General features: G+C 32.3%; 1 long non-coding RNA gene across 1 annotated transcript; it reads left to right on the top strand.

Moving 5' to 3' along the window:
* Nucleotides 1-3,101: 3,101 nt before the first annotated feature.
* On the top strand, nt 3,102-13,152 carry LOC136273686 (uncharacterized). Its single transcript, XR_010711905.1, has 3 exons — nt 3,102-3,432; nt 11,525-11,615; nt 12,972-13,152. It is a non-coding gene; the product is annotated as an uncharacterized lncRNA (long non-coding RNA).
* The last annotated feature ends 924 nt before the right edge of the window (nt 13,153-14,076 follow it).

The following is a 14,076-nucleotide window of genomic DNA, read 5'->3' on the forward strand; positions in this document are numbered from 1 at the left end:
CAGAGAAAATTCAAACAACATAGTTCATATAGAAATTAAATTTAAAAGAATGGGTGAAATAATACTCTTAATTTTATCTCCTGTAATTTCGCCAAGTCCATTAAGTATCTGCTGGTAGAAATTTGTGAAAACAATGCACTGTTATACAGAATATAATTTCCTACCGTCTTCTGTACCCCAAATCAACATACCAACCCGATAACGAACCCGATTGTAATAATACAAAAAAAATCCTGTCGATTAAATTTACAACACAATGCTTAACACTCTTTTGCAGAACTTATTTGTTTGTTAGAAACAATAAAAGGAATGGTACAAGTAATGTACGATATTATTACTGACTACATACTTCCCTCGTTTATTCAATACACGAACCCGAATCCGAACCCGATAACGAACCCGGGCATTAAAAAATTCGAATATTAAAAAAACAATTTTCTCGAAAATGTCAACCAGACACTACAAAAGTCTAAACTTTATCTGTAGTTTTGTAGTTAATGTAGTTTAGTGGAAAACTGAAGTGGGCCAGATAGACGGACTAACTGACGGACGCAGAGGAATGCAATAGTCCCCTCCGGTGAAACCGGTAGGGGACTAATAATATTTTAGGAGGAGATCCATGTACTGATACACATAAATAAATGGAAGTAAAGTTTAACTCTCTTTGAGTAGATATTATTCCTTTATCAGCGTCTCGCTAATAAAATTGATCAATTTGTATTAAGTTATTCTCTTATAAAACATAACTACATGTATCTTTATAAAAAAAACCCAAAATATATTGCATGTTATATAACTGCATATATATACATTGTATGGCATGTAAAAAAATATATAGGGGATATATTCTTATGAATCTTTTCCATCCATTTTAGATCGTATATTTTTAAGTCAGTGATAGGGGTATTCAAATGTATGGCAAAATTGATTTGTGTCGCTTGCATGAGATTGTGTCTGTCCAAAAACCTACATTGAACACTATTGATGTTAAGTTTCTCTCAGTGACATTATCAATAGACAAAAAATACTAATGTGTAGCTGTTTTATTTCACTCAATAGACCGTATTCATAAGTCAGTGTACTGATTAATACCAGGTAAATAGGTGCTAAGTTGTTGGGTTGCTCTCAGTGGAAAGTATGAATTGTGTCGGGTACTAATGTATGAGTGTTTTGTTGCTCTTAGTAGACCGTACCAATAGCATTGGATACTTGGTATCAACTGCATCATCATTTGCCTTGAGTACTGTTATAGAACTGGATTGTACAACTGTTCAGTTGCTTTCAGTACCGTGTGGTGATCTTCTTTTTTTGTCATGAAGAACCCGGTTGTTCTATGGGAGTTTTGAGTTTCAATGGTATTAACATAGTTCAAATACCCCCTGAAGAACTAGAATGAAAAAAGTGCTGCATCGAATGTCACGTACATTTTAAATTAAATGAGTCTCCTTGGATGAGTTTGGCGCCAATCATATTATTAAAAATTGCATTTGTAACGTAAATGCAATATTTTTGACGAGAAATGTTACATAAATAATTAAAAACGAAAGAATCCCCAAAGAAAACAAACGCAATTCAAAAATCTATGCAATTCTTAGACTGTAACAAACATCAATCAATTTTGATCCTGACGTAATCAATTCCCATGACGAGTTGTAACGGCCATTTAACCATTTAACGTGTTAAATATAAAAAAAAACTCTAATTGCACCCTTGGCATTATTTTCTGTATCGATATCAAAACTAGTCTCTCTTCACTTTGATCCTGAATTAATAATTTAGAATATTAAAAGCAAATTCAAGAGCAGATCAATAAATCGAGATATATTTTAATGCAGTTGTATTGATTTTAATGCTGAGTTTGGAATAGCTTTCTAACTTTCAGAAAACCACACACATATAACCAACAAAATGTTTTGAAGATATATTAACAAAGCAAAAGGTGATATATTAAACAATCTAACTGTATATTAAGCAATATTTAATGTTATTCTGTTGCTGATCAGTTTAAAAAAAAATGCTCGTTTATTGGAGTATGAATATCAATGATATATTTATAAAGATAGATGAAAAAATGACAATAACAAACTGTCGGCCGTATAAAATCCATTAAACGAAGTACAAATTCAAAGCAGAGCAACACGGACCTCTAAAAGATAGAGGTAGGATAAGATGCCTAGGAGGAGTAAGCATCATCTGCTGACTGGTCGCACCCGCCGTGCTCCTTGTTACAATTGGGCATGACATAATCAAGGTAAATGTCAAAATCAGGAAAATGTCATACGGAAAAACGACATGTTGGTGATTTGGTGTGTTTGTGAGGGCAAAATACAAACTTTAAGCCAACATTGACCTCCATTACATGAGAGGTAGGATCAGCATCCTCTACTGACCGGTCACATCCGCCATGTGCTTTTGTCGTAATCGGGAAAAAAATATGAACATTGACTCTGGAGTCTTATATTTTTGAAAATGTAAAATTCACTTTATACGCTAATAAATAAACGTATGAATAAGATTTTATTAAAGATAAATTGTATTAATCTTATACTAGAAAGATTTAAAACAAAAACAAAAAACAGTGTTATATGAAAAAAAATGATTACCAGATTATTAGAAAAATGTAAATGGTAATATTTTTCATATTAATTTGCTTTAAATGGTTTTCCCAGTTTTTAGTCCCACTCTTTGCCAATTGTATCATTTATTTTTTTCTACGGCTTGTATCCATAGCAACAAAATAGTTTTTTTATTAATATATTTTTTGATGATCCATTTAATGTTTAATTTTACATGTGCCATCACATTTTGTGAAAGGAGGGTGTACAAGAAAATATATTTAGTTCCGATTATTAATGAAAAGAAAGACAATGTAGAGAAAAGTATCCATAAATCACCTATGTTTTATGCAACATTTGAAATTTGCCAAGGAGGAAATATACGAAAATTGTGTTCCATACAAAACTAAGAATGCTTAACTATTTATAATAAAAAAGTTAATAAATCGATAATATTTAAATTGAGAAGTCATGTCCGCGGAGTACTTAGAGTATATCAACGCATCACTCAGCACCATTTCTACATTCGTCAGTACAACGTTCACACAGCATGATGAAGTTACTTCTGCTATACTATTTACTGCAATTTACTTGGGCTTTTCTTCTTACCATTAATATATGTCAGGCAGACCTAAGAAAGAGTTACTCGCAACTACATTATGGACAAAAACTGGAAAAAAGGATGATTACGTCGTATGGTAAATATAGTATTCTGGATTGTGTTGAAGATTGTCTGAGAACAACACGATGTCGGTCCATTAACTACTGCCAAGGAGCCCACTTCTGTCAAACCAACTTTGAGAACAGGACAACTGTACCTGAACTCTACATAGAGAAGCCTGGCTGGATATATACCGACATCGAAGACTGGGACAAGGTAAAAGATAGATAAATAGATAGATAAATGTCCCTTTATTTTTGGTTCTAATTTTTTGGTATGCAACATTTTAATTACATCAAATTCAGTATTTTTATTTATTTTTGACAAAAGTGATTTCGTTTTTTCGGAATATAAAAAAAAGTCTTCAAGTAACTGAGGTCAAGATTTTGCTCTTTGTTGGATTGATATTGAAGAAATGAAGCGGATTACAAAAAAGTGTATCTTGTTATAGCTTGGGTAGATATTGAGTTCATTATATTTTTTTTTTGTGACTTTCTTCTTTTGTTCCAAATGTTTACTATTAAAACATTAATCTAAATTAGATGAAATTATTCATATGCGTAGAGCATTCAAATTGCTTTCGAAACTCTTTCAAAATTAATAATGTTAAAACAGCATATAAAACAATGGTTTCTTGACCTAACGTCAAAAGTCCTATTTTGAAAATGTATATCTTAAGTTGTAAACCATTTGCTTTAAAAGCTGCAATACCAAAAATTAAAAAAAAAATCCTTATTCATATTCATGGCAATTAGTATTATATTTTACGTTCTGTAATGAAGATGAGATGCACTTGTTCTACATGTACTACTAACGTGCAAGAGTGCAAAACCAAACTTGATCCATTCCAGTATCATTTGCGTAAAGGCGATGTAAAACGTTTAATGCCTGTGTTAAGTGTATATTTAGCTTAAATTGCTTCCATCCAACAGGGCTGATGGGTTTAAAAGCAAAAACGTCAACAAAATTACAATGTTTAATTCATTTCAATATATATCATTGTAACCTTTTGAATTAATTATTAACTAATAACTTCATGTACAAACTGTATTTGTTAAAATATACTTTTTAACAAATAAACTAAAATAATACGGAAATTTATTAGAGAATGATGCGTTAAAGTAAAAAAGGACTTAATGTACATTACCAGCATCACGTTTATATAAAGAAGATGGGTGAATAAGGCGTGCAAAATGCCCATATGAGGAATGATTAGATACTGCAAACACAGAATGAATGACCATCTTTAAGTTCTCCTAAAAGATAGCTTAAAGGTGTTTAAAGGTAGCTTAAAGACGATCTTTAAGCCACCTTTAATCTATATGTGTTGCTTAAAGGTGGCTTAAAGAAAGCGTAAAGATGGCTTAAATGCAGCTTAAAGACTATCTTTAAGTCACCTTTAAGGACAACTTATAGGTCCTTAATGTCCAAACTTCTTTAAGCCACCTTTAAGCTACCTTTAAGCCACCTTTAATCCATTAAAAAGAATTTATTCAAAATTGTGCTTAATTTACCAACAAAATGTATAAACTTTACGAGAGAAAAGGTATTAAAAACGGTTTTTGTTCTAGAAAATAAAATATAAAATAAAAACGCCCATTGCGAGATATGAACCCGGGACCCTTTGTTTACTAGCATCACCACCTTTTTTTTTTATCTTTTATAAGCATCACCACACTTCCTCTGCGCCACGGTAACTTACATATTTAGGGGTGTTTTTATTTATATCCTATATATCAGTGGATATTGAATAAATGTATTGAATGTGTTTACTTGAAAAGATTTTGACAAACTATTGACAAACCATTCAGTTTGTAACAATCAATTATATCTAATTTATAAACTACATGCATGCATGTATTTAGAATGAAATATGGAACTTGGTCTTCAGTGGAAAAAAAAATATTATACATAAATGGAAACCGTTAGGCTCACTAGTAGGTCTTCTTAGTTAATAAATTTAAACCGAGTAGATATACGTTCATCTAATTAATAGCTATAAAAATTTAAGAAAGAAAATGAAATCATTTCTTTTATTAAATCCATTTCAGGGTATTTGTTCAATTTCCCGCAATTTCCCGGTTTTCATGATCGCGGCGCCGTTCCAATCAACTCTCCTATGCAGTTACTCAGACAAACCGAAAGTGAAACAGTGTTTGGACCTCAGCACAAATCATTGCTGCTGACAAGACTTAGTTCTTGAAAATAATTGATGAATTCGATGTAATGTATGCTAAAGCATTGTTTTTCAAGGACACTTATTTATAAATACCTTGAAAATAGTCAGATTTTAAATGGTACGAACAATTTAAATATTTGTTGTAGTCGTATGTATTCCTACGCCAGAGTTCAATATAGTCTCGTTCAACTCGACGCTCGGCTGCCTCCGTAAATCCTTGTTGGAGATTTACGGTGTCAGCCGAACGTTTGGTTGAACGAGACCAGAGTTCAATATTGTTCGGATCCATACAATTTTCGAGAAATATTTCTATCACTGATACATATCAGTCATGTCATTTTGTTGACCAACAATTGAACGTTTTAGAAAAAAAATAAAAGTCCGTAAATTCGTGGCCAACGTCTCATATAGCATTTAAACATCGCACTTTGTTGTGAATTAAATGGCTCAGTGGTTAGAGCACCAGACATTAGGGTAACTTTATAGAACTTGGGTTTTTAGTTTGTGGGTTCGATACCACCAACACTTTAGGATTTATTATTTTTTTCGCATCGTTTTTTTGAAATATCTCAAACTGAATTTAGTCGAAGATTACCTTTTTGTAAACTTGTATTATAATATATCAACTAGAGACGAGCTCGTTGCAAGCAACGATTAGGTTTTCCGTCGTAGCTGCGTCATACTTGTGACGTATTACAAAAAATTGATAGCTGACCATAGTACAATATTAGATGTGTAAACACTGAGAAACAAAGTATTATATTTCTGTGACCACGTAGATTTTACGGTGATAGAGAATTCGTCAGGATCTGCATCGGTCGTGTGCAGTACGAACCGGGTGAGGGAATGTTGGCGTAAAGTGTATAAAGTAAAAGGTTGGGGCGCGCTGAGGGCCGTAAGCTAAAACGAAGGGTAGGTTGGCCGTATTCCCGAAGGTCCACCAGTATACAGTTCCAGAGAAAAAAAACAGGCAATTGATGCAGGATTCCACATTATTGGACGAGACTCAACGATGGCAACATTATAACAATTTAACAGACAGACATGTTACAAACAAGTCGGATATGGCCAGAAGTGGCCTCCGGACTCAAGACTCTGGGAGAGTCGGACGTGGCCGGGGCTGGCCGCCGTATTCCAGACTGCGCATTGACAATTGTACATACCTATTTATAAGAATCTTAACAATGAGTATAAATTGCAATTGACAGGTAATGATATAAGTAAGCTGAGTGAAAGGTTCACAGATATAAAATAATTAAATAAACTCAATGAGTCTTTGATGTCCAAGAAATGAAAATCTGATAATTGCACAATGTTGTTTTAAGAGATTAACAGTCCTTGAGACATGACACTCTGTCTCTTTGAAATCACATATAAAGTCTGAAAAGTGTCAATCACTAAATAAAAAAAGTAACTATGTAAGAAATAAACTGAGAAAAAATTACGAAACAGATGTTGAATTTTACAAGTAAAGTAAAAAAATTTATAATTGAACAGTGCATTTTGCACGATGATACTACATGTTTATAAGCAAATACAGATCTTAACACGTTGTCTCTAGTTTGATTCGCCGCTTTTTTTCACAGAGTGGGACTGTGTTTATGCCCGGTACGAATGTAAAAAGACCATTGGCAAACGTTTACACGCATTTTTATCGAACGCAAGCGCCAATGAATCTCTTAGTATATATGCGGAGATCCTGGAAATTTTACAAGGGGTTTTGAAGAATAATTTTGTATTTCGAGGAGGGGGAACATGCGCGGATCAGAAAAATTTTCCGGGGTGGGGGTTGAAAAGTCAGACGGTTATTTGAGTTTGCCAAGGGATGTCCGAGGTATATTTGGTAAGTTTATAATGTACACGTAATTGAAAGAAATTTCGCTGGGGGGTGGGGGGGGGTCTGGAGCCCTTCCCCTTTTAGATCCGCGCACGGAGAAGACTGATGCCGGTAATTTTAACCATTTTTATTTAATCATTCATGTTCATAATTATCAGAAAACCAATATTACCTTTCAAAGCAGTTAAAACTTAAGATACAAACCATTTAGTCTCGGTGAACATTGCGTCCGCGTACGAAAATAATGGCAATTTTCAAGAAATTCGGATGGACGATCTGTGTCCTCTAGCTAGGTCGTCCATCCGATTCTTTTTCTGACTAAAAGCTACAGACCTGCAGTTAGAGATTGTCAAACTCTTATTGATTATGTCAATTTGTTTGTCTCAAAGAATCATTTTTTAAATCAATTAAGTTTTACCTTTAAAAAAAAAAAAAGAAATCGGGCACAATTTTCAATGTTAGCATTTTACAATTTTATGGTCTAATAAAATTTCAAGAAACAACTCTTCATTGCTTTATCCGAAATATTGCATGAAAAATATTTACATCGCATTTTTTAAATTACAAAAGGATATTCAAAATGAACTTGGATTAACCGCTAACAAACAGGCATAAAGAGAGACTAAGAACCAATTTCTTCTCTTTTTTTTACATCAAAAGAAATTCAAAAATAAATAAAAATATTTTTTTTCTTTGTATGCGTTAATGAAAATGTAGATCAGCAAGGGGTTCTTTGTCGTGCAAGCACCTACTTTACAGATTGTTACACGGGTCTACAACGATGACAAATATCGAAAAGGCAATATTGTGGGTGAAGGATGAATGTGTAGTTTGTTTTTTAAGTTTATTTTTGATACATGTAATTATATTTATCTGGATAGGTTATGTTTGTTAGTAAAGAGGGGATAAAGAAATAAGTAATTTCCAAGCACATAGCATCGTTTTTGAAAGTGTAAGGGGGGGGGGGGGGGGGCAAACTCATCCAACAAATCTTACAAACAAAAAAAAGGAATTTTTTTTTTGAATTTTCCAAAATTTTCAAAATTTCACTCATAATTTCATGATTTTCATACCATTTTTTTTACATGCTACCAAAATGGGGGGGGGGGAACTCCATGATAATTCAATTTTTTTATGTAAATTTTATAAAAATAGTTGCTTCGAGAAAAAGTGGGGAGAGGGCATCTTTATGTCATATAACATGTGATACTGATTTCATTCCACCCACAAGCTTAAAATAATGAAATAATTTTAATGAAAACAATATAAATAGACGTCATAATACCATATCAAACGACATATTACCACTTGATTCTGCGCGTCTTTTTTAATGAATTTATAAACAGCAGCAAATTCTAAAGTGTATTTTTAAAGGTAATGTTAGCTGCAAGTCTGTAGATCTTGTATGAAAAATTTTGGATGGTAGTCAATTTTTCCAGGATACAGACCGAGCGGTACATATATGCAGTTAAGGTAACTAAGAATGATTCCAATAAAATACTTTGTTGAGTAATGCAAGCTTTTAAGAAAGCAATACTTATATTTGTTTAAAATATAACACCCAAATACTTCGTCTTACATTCACTATTTGTAGAACCAGCATCAGTCTGACCGACCTCACCATATACATTGTTGGAATTTTATTGTCCTAGCATTGCATTGCTCTGCATGTACACAATTTCTTTTAAAAATTAAACACTTAAAGTGTTCATCTATATGGCTACACATAACGTACACACGTGATTCAAAATAACCCAGACGGAAAACGGTAAAGAATTCAGTCATTGAGTCTACGTTTTATAGAACTTGTAGATAACACATTGCGGGTCTGAATGTTTGTTGATATGTCAATCTATCAATATACAGTTTGTTAATTATTTTTGATTGCTAAGGCTACAGCGTATTTGATGAGCATTGAACAACATTTTTTCCATGCCACTTTTTTCCATGGAAGATAGCGAATACAAGTATAAAGCATTTATAAAATTTATGTGATTACCTCTTTAGAATTGTGTATGGAATAAATGATTTATAAGTTGCAGCTCAAGGTTGTTTGGTATTTTTGTTTGTAGATGTTTTGCAAGTAAAAAAACCTGAAACGCGGGGCAAGTCTTAATTAATATCCCTAATAACCGTAACTTAAAACTAGCGGCTTTGGATTCAAATATTATCGTATACGAATATTAAGTTCACTTTTTAAAATCATCTCCACGATGATAATTATATTATATCCATCGCAAATCAGTTTTGTTTTTTTTTTGCTTTAAAAGAATTGTTCTATCGGGAGCAATCCCGCGTTCGTTTAAATTGCCAGCGTACATTTGTCATGTCAGTAATACACATTGTGCTTTATATGACGGCCGTGTATACGTATTGTAGAAAAGTTGAGTTTAATTACCATGCATTGGAACCATTTTATTAACACATCTCCCAGTACTGAAATAATTCAAAATGTCTCTGTTACAGTAACACAGTGGGGCGTTAATCGTGTACGTCCAGCTCTACAAGCACATGCACTGTCGACCAGGCGACGGCCTGAATACAGCTAGCGACTCTCCTATCGATCGGTTACCTGAGTCTCGTAATGCATCTAAATATAGACAGGGGCACAGTTATGAAACAAACAACAAAAATAAGGTCAAAGAGGTTTATCTATATGAAATGAAAATGTACATATGTATAAAAACATTTGGGAATTTTATGTGAAATTATTTTTGCGCGCTACATGTATCAGGTAGTGCATTACAAGAAGCCCTTTCATAACCTCATAAACGTGCGCACCCCCACAAAAAATGGACCGAACTGACAACAATTGTTTCTGCAAATACTGACTATAAATTACGAAAACATTAAATTGAATACTATAGAAGGATTCAAAATTAATTTCTTTACAACTTTGCTTCAATAATGCATTAGAAATGTTTATTCCTTTTTAAGTTATTGACAAGAAACTTTGGACGCCTCTAACTCCCTAATTATAAGGGCCAGACCCTTTTTCGGTATACCGAATGAAAGGTCTGGGTAAGACCAAAAACTTTTAAAATACATGTTACAACAAATTTTTATCAGGTAGAAAACTAACACGGAAAATACGCGATTTTTTTTTATTTTTTTCTTACCTTTGTTTCAACATCTATACCACCCCTTTTATTTGCATTTAAATAATAAATAAAATATATCTCGCACAAATTCAATGTATTAGCTTCCAAACCAGCCCATCTTTGAGACTCTGCCAGTCATCGTTAAAGCTAAACCCCCTGGACAAAAGAAGTCGTTAAATTTTACTGAAAGGGGAATAACTTAAAACCGGATAGGGATTTTCCTCAACTAACATATGCAACAACATCACGCGGCATGTTATCAGTCCTGAAAATTTCAAAACAATCGGTGAACAAACGAGCGAGATATTAAGGATCAAAGTTGGCGTCTAGAAGAAAAAAAAAAATAAGAAGAAATTTGAAATTTTTTCAGAATAATAGTAAGGTTTTCCGCTGAGAGCGGAAAACCTTAAATATATATAATTTAAAAAATGTTAAATTTTAAATTGTATTTTACGACTAAACCAAATTGGCAGTTGCGCCATCATATTCCCCCATATTCTTTTTATAAAGTAGGGCTGAGTATTGGGGGAAATTTTTGTACTGCGATATACTGTGATATTTCAAATTGTATTGCAATAATTTTCTTTTAATAAAAATAATTTTTTTTTTATAAAAATGTTAATAGACTAATAGATCGATATATCCATATACAGATTTATATATAAAGATATGTACATACATAATTTATTTGTGTTATAAACCGATTTAAAATAAAAGAATAAAACATTTTTGGTGTCATTTCATAAACTGTATAGATAAAACAATGAAACATAAAATAAAAACATGTCCAATATTTTACAGTTACTATAAGAAATGAATGTTTGGACTGATTTTGTCAACCTTCAGGGAGACAAAATTCCAACAGCAACAGGGCCTACTTCAAATTCGTAATGACGAAAATCAGCAGGTTAACATGTGTTTGCATTAGAGAGGCTCTTTGAGCAATCACAATATCAAAACTTTGTTTTTCGTGCTTGGAACGATTACAAATGCATCAGCCATTTTAATTCAAATTTGAATTTCGGTATCCCGAGGCCATAACAAATTCCTAGACTGATCAATTAACCCGGTAACCGGTATTGAAAAAATGAATCGCGATACGATATCGTTTGTCAGCATACCGCAATACACCGAAATACCGGTATTATTGCGGAACTCTAATAAAAAGTATTTTTTTTATAATATATACAGGAGATTGCAGGAGCCTGTTCCCGGTCCAGCTGTGGCATTAATCAAAAGTGCATTCCGAAACCTTTTGATGACTTTGGCTGTGTCTTATCAGGTTTGTGAAATGTATATTTTTTACTTGTTTATTCAAACTTACAATCTGTATTAAAATGTAATTTTGATTATTAACAAATAAAACTCAGAACAGATCTTGTGAGATATAATCATTCATTCAGCGTCAGCAACATATAAACGTCAACACGTGTTTTGAGTATATTTTTTGTAATTTTTAATGAAACGTTCTACCTTACATAACTAGTTCGGTGTGTACTTTTGAAAATATCTTCTTAATAAAAAGAAATTATCTCTATAAAATTGCATGCTTATTTTTGGAGTTTATCGGTCCTATGACACACCAAGCGGTGCAGACATATTATCATACCGCGCTAACGCTGTATTCAATTTGTCTGCACTATTTGGTGTGTCATATGACCGACGACATCCAAAAATAAGCACTTAATGCTGAAATATTTTATAATTTAGAGCGAAAAAGGCACGACATGAAATATATAAAACTCTTCAGAAAACATGACAGGTTACCGTATTTCGTTCAAATGTTACATGAATTCATTTAAGACTACAGTATTGATATTGCTAATTCTTACAATGATTTTGCAATGGTTTGTGTTTGAGCAATGTTTTTTAGTTTATTTTCAATTGTTTGCTACAAAATTGTTAAAAATGTTGAGAACAGTTGTAAGGATTTAAAATGTAACCACACACCCTTTCAATCTGTAAAATCGATTGTAAATTTAGCTGTATCGCTTTTTAAATCCCATTTCAATGTCATTGTATTGCTGTTATTATAACAGAAAAAAACAACACACTGAAATAGTGACACCATTCACACTAATGTTACTCATGTTCAGCAAAATAATAGGCATAAATTCATTTCCATGCATTAGCTTTAAAATAAAATGTTGTTGAAAACTTTGAAAAATAATAGCCATTCATATATCATGACTGATTGACTATCTTCACAAGCATGGTTTGACAAGGAGTGTTTTTATTTTTTCAAATATTTTTGTGGAATCTTTAATTGAATGAAAGAAATACATATTATTCTGAAGACACGTGACAAATGAACTATAACATTTGAAAGGAATGACAAAAAAATTGATGATTTCAATGTTATGACAAATGTATGACGACCCATCAGTAAAAATGGAAAAGGTATATATAACATTAAAAACACCAGCGTATACCAGAGAGTAAATTATATATATATATATATATATATATATATATATATATATATATATATATATATATATATATATATATATATATATAATCATACCGATCTTTACACATTTTCAATCTAAAATAAGCAATTTGACATGAAATAAATAGAAAATATCCATGGACATTGCTTGAAAAGAAAAACTAGAATGTTTATTCTAATTTCTAGATTGTGGTATCCCTGAAGGCCCAGGATATTCGCTCGACAAAGTAGAAGAATGGGACGGTATCGGAATAACAAGAGGAATCCACGTAGCATGTTCTCCATGGAACATGTACACACAACATGGTTCTGGGTTCTTTGTATGTAAATCCGACGGAACCTGGAAAAGGAATCTGAGCTGCATCTTAAAAAGTAAATTACTCATGTATTTTTTAATTCATATTTGTTTCATTAAATGGTATTTTGTATTTCTCTGTGATATGATATAACTTTGTTCCCTTTATTATTTCTAAATTAAAACTGCTCTGTGTAAATAAGTACAGTCTAAGACGATAAAAAGATCATTAGGAATACGCACGGATTTTATGCAACAATAAACGAAGTTGTAAGGGGTAAATCATTATAAAGGTGAACAATAATGTCGCTATTAAAAAATAGTATTATCAGGTGCCCCTGTAGTTTGTTGATATAATAGTGTAAGGTATATGCATTATTTTTCAATGGATAGTCCTGGTCATTCTTAGGGCTGGTCAACTGAATTGTTGGGCGAACAGGAGTTCGTGACCGACTTTTTCTTTCAAAATAACTAAACCCTTTGATGAGAGAGAACTTGTATTCTATAGTTTACCGAGTTTTTGTTTTCCTTACAGAACATGTGACATTTTATCAACTGAAGTGTCATGAATGATAACTGAAAAGCTACATGTATGCCATTCAGTCATCTTTTTGATACCTCTCAGCTTTTTTCAGCTGACCGAGTTAACCTCTTTCATGCTAAAACAAAAAAGTAATGGTATCTGCTCGATCATTGCTTTGTACAAATTTCCATGTAGCACCAATCATTAAACCTCTGAAATTATAAGTTTTACAGGATAAGAAATGTTCATTTCCTTTACATATGTTTATGACCCCTAAATGTATCACGGCAGCTTAAATATTTGATAAAAAGTTTAAATAAAATGTAACTTTATGTTTACATGTTTTACCATCGATACATGTATCTCTGTTGTGATTGTGAATGATAAGTTTAAACAGATTAAGAATTAATTTTATTTAAATTATGAAGGGATAAAAAGAATGTCGAGGGAGAGGGACAACGATAGCTTTGATT

Source organism: Magallana gigas, chromosome 1 (genome assembly GCF_963853765.1).
Source record: "Magallana gigas chromosome 1, xbMagGiga1.1, whole genome shotgun sequence".
Taxonomy (NCBI): domain Eukaryota; kingdom Metazoa; phylum Mollusca; class Bivalvia; order Ostreida; family Ostreidae; genus Magallana; species Magallana gigas.